Consider the following 4,445-nt stretch of genomic DNA (forward strand, 5'->3'; position numbering starts at 1 on the left):
AACTTTGGCATGAATATGAGTTCAATGCCAGATGAAGGCTGCCTCATGGAAAAGTCCGCTTTTATTACCTAATCACCAACATTAAGCTGCACTAGTACAAATAAAGCAAATGAATGCACTTAATGTCTCTGTGTGGACTAGATCTGACTTTTGTCCTAATGCTTATGCTTCATTGTTACCTAAATGAGTCTGATATTATTCTGTGGTCACTTTTGGCTCTGTGAATGTGAAGAATTAATTCAGTGACCATGTCTTTTGATTTTTGTTCCCTGAAATATGTTTCTGACCCAAAGGCCAGTCAGAGTTTGACTAGAGGCCTTAACTTATAAATCTTCGACCTTTAGTATCCTAGCTACACCCTTCCAGTCTATTCCTGGAAGCAGTATTTTCACTCTATTTGCAACACCTCCATCCTTGGTTCTAGAACTGTTAAAAGGTTTAGAGCTCAAAAAAAATTCCCAGGAGGTTTTCTGAATTTAGTTCCCTGCTTTCTTACTTTAAGTACCCAAAGTTATCTTTTATTTGTTTTATGCCAAAGGACAGTAATTTCAAACAATTCACTTTGACAAGCAAAGATCTGGTTTTTCCCCAGTATTTTGCTTTATCTGCTCTACTGAAAAGAGAAGAAACGTTGGCATCCAACCCTGGGAATTCGTAACATGCACACAGAACCCCTGTATACTAGGTGCTTTAAAACAGAGAATATGGGCAAAAATCCATAGAGTTTCTGACTTTAGGTGGGCAATCAGAGGAAGTCAACAGAATTTGGGAACTGTTGTCTCCATCAAAGAATGTGAAGAAACAAATAAACAAACCTGTGGGCTCACAGGAAGTGTTTGCCAAAAATCATCTGAGAGAGCAGAAACTGATGACATATTCCCATAGATGGTATTACTGTTCCCACATGAGAAGCAATTTTATTTACATTGCATTTAAAAATTGTAACTTGTGCTTTCAGAGTTTATTTTCTCTTTGACTGCTCAAGGTCAGAATTCATTGTGGATGAAATACTGATTTTCCTTTTTCCTAGTATTTTCCTACTATTTCAGTCAAAGCAGAGTATCTTTCCATATTTCTGATGATACTAAGGCCAAAGAGACTGCATTAAGTATAGTAACATGTTTTATCTGCCACTAATTTAAGCCACTAGGAAGTTACAAATTCTTGCAGGATCATCCCACCCCATTATACTACTAGTAGATGTGTGCACTCTACTAGCCAGTGAATAAAAGTCATTTTCATGGATACCATTATTTTAGAACCATAGTTTAATAAAATTATGTATTACTAGTTCCCAGAATTTATCCTTAGAAGAACTGGAGTGCCCAGAAAATGACTGTGTAAAAATTATTTCATATTTAAAGCGTTCCCTGTACATGTTCAGTCTGAAACTCATTCTTCGCTCTGCTACAAAACCCAGTGGTTAGCTCAGCAGAACTAAGAGGTGAAAGAAAGGGCAATTTGTCCTTCCTCAAAGGTCCTCAGTGAAAGAAAGGGCAATTTGTCCTTCCTCAAAGGTCCTCAAAGGTCCTAAAAGGACCATTTAAGTTATAGATATAAAATCATTACTGCTGAACATAAAAGATTTAAAAAAAAAAAAGAAAGAAAAAAAATGCCTTGACGGCAAGAGTTTTAGATAAGTATGCGAAGTTAAATGTTTGGGAAACCCAAATCACCTAGATACAATAAGAAAAACCCTAAATAGTATTTTAGACAATTGTAAGACTGTAATTTTCATTCTAGATATGGTCAACTTGTATTAAATTATCTTACTGCACTTCAGAAAAACCATTAGTGATGTTATGATTTAATAAGAAACTATTCCATTGTACTAATATAGTTTTAGGAGGTTTACCACAGAAAAGAACTTAACTTTTCATCAGTTCTTGATGTCTGGAAACTATTTGACTTCCTTAAACCATCTTTATAATTCCTTCAAATGAATTATCTAGACAACAAATTCATTGAAATTGAAGGCTCTGCCAGCCAAGTCAGTTCATCCTAAACTCATTATCCCCACAAATAATTCTTCTTTTGACTCATACAAAATCTAGAAGCACCTGCAGGCATTACAGTGTTGGTACAAGGGCAGCCGTCAGTTTGTGGGTGTATGAAGAGGCTTCATGCCAAAGCTGTGATTCATGAAGTGATTCATACAGAAACACACACTTTTTTAACAGCATTATTCCTCTGATAGTAGATTGCTAATGGTGGCAATCTCTGTCCAAGGTGCTTGCTCCTTGCACCACCGCCCTCTCTCCCCTCTAGCAGTTGCACGGTGAACCAGACCAAGGAGCTGATCCAGCAGAAATACAGCTTTCTCAGTTAGGTAATTTTCCAGCCGTATCACAGCTCTGATTCAGTTCTCTCCATGGTTATCCAGCAGAGGGGTATCTATCAAAGGATGGGAACTGCTTAAGCTGGTTTAAGCATTGCTGCTGCCAAATGCTTAAAGGATTAGCATTTTGTAATGTAAAAAAATGAGGATTTTTTTTGTAATAGTAAAAAATTTTGTAATAGTAAAAAAATGAAGATATTTTTTTTTTACTAATTTCTTATCAGGGAAGCTAAAGCATTTTCTTTAGGTATAGGTTAACGCTACACTAAAAGCCTGGCCAAAGCCCAGTAGTGTAGTGAGCTAACTGTTTATCCTCTGGAGAGGTGACAACTGCATGTGGTTACTCTTAGGGACATCAGCATTATGACTGGTTGAGGATGAAAATCATCAGGAAACAAAGGGGAAACCCCTTTCTTGTTAACTCAACTACTGAAATTTGAGGTGGGAGAAAGAGGAAAGGGGAAAATGGGGACTTGGTTTAAATGGCTTTCCAAGGGAAGCTTGGACTATGAAAGTAGAACTCCAGACTAGATCCTTCATAAGTGCAGTATAAGCATATGAAGCTGAAATAAAAGGAGGGGCTCTCATTAAAGAGGCTGTGGTTGCCTAACATTTTGGCAGAAAGAGCATGAAGGGTGAAAGGAACCTTTGGTGATATGCTGCTAAATAAACCTACCAATGGCTTTCTTTTCACATTTATTCACCTGTTTCTATGTTTTCAAATTCACTAGAGGAGTGAGTGACAGAGAGGATGAAAAGAACCTCTGTATTTGTTTTATGGAAACATTATGCTGTCCACTACCAATGTCTTCAGTGAGCTCAGTAATGAGTTGATGAAGCAAAGCAAAGCAAATTTTAAGGAAAAATTGTAATTCAGATTTAGAGATTCCAGCTCCTTCTGTGTGAGGAGCTTTTAGAACTGAAGTTAAAGATCTCCTGTATCACAAGGGAATATAAGTGCTGAAGACATGCACAAATCATGGTATGAACAAATTGTGAACATTTTTTAACAGAAAGTATAGGCAGATTATATAAAGTAGTATCTTGGGATGTAAAAGAATAATTGATGTACATAAGGACACTATGAAAAGAAGCAGATGTTCAGTCAATGAAACAGTATTGAAGCATTCTGCACAAAAAGTATACTGTCAAGACAAACACACATTTAAATCTTTGTTTTCCTTTAAGATCTAAAGGCTCCGAAATATTCAAGTCATGCAGACTAAGTTATTTTGGCTTTTTACAAAATGTTTACATGCAGCTATGAAAGGCATCTGCTAATTGCAGACCCACCAAAAGGTCCAATTTTTAGAGTTCTTAGAGCTTTTCTCACCATGATTTTTCAGAAACACTTTATCAGATTCTCCGTTGCTTAGTATTTACACAGTACTTGGAGAGTACACAGTGACAAGGAGCTGTGGAACCATGGTGAGGTTTATGGCCTTATACAGAAGGCTGGACTAGATCGTTACATGGTCCCTGGCCTTACAAGAGGAAAAAAAAGTGTTAGAATCTCATCCAAGCTGTTGGAATTCCCTTTTACACAGATGAGTTTAATACCCATGCACTGGTTCTTAAAACTATTATCCCTTACTTCAAGGAGGCAGGGAAATTTGAAACAAATGTAGAAACAGCAATTACAAAAAGTATATACTAGCCAGCTGGAAAGGAAATGTGAAGCACTCTTATATGCAGAACATGCTACTACTTCTTTCCCAGAATTAAACACAAAGCAAACAGAAAGCAGCATATTAGCAAAGTCAAATCTGTATTATCAAGCCCATGGGTGACAAAGGAAAACAGGTCCTGGCGAGGGGGTTGAAAAAAGACCATTCTGAGGATTACTACCCTGGATGTTTAATCAGGAAGAAACAGAAGAAAAAAAGTTTATTGCAAACTTCCTTTTATTTGTTTAGCCATCTTTTCCTGGCTATCCACATCAATAAATTTTCTGGAAATAAATTTAAACAAACTGAATAACATTTCTCTAGAAATATGAAATATGATTAAAATGATTAGTTTCCATAACAAAGATCCAGTGGGATTTGCAATATTAATACACATACGATACAGATTTTCTTTCAGCTATTATCCTGAAACAACTAGA

Source organism: Pygoscelis adeliae, unplaced genomic scaffold (genome assembly GCF_000699105.1).
Source record: "Pygoscelis adeliae isolate BGI_AS28 unplaced genomic scaffold, ASM69910v1 Scaffold41, whole genome shotgun sequence".
Taxonomy (NCBI): Eukaryota; Metazoa; Chordata; class Aves; order Sphenisciformes; family Spheniscidae; genus Pygoscelis; species Pygoscelis adeliae.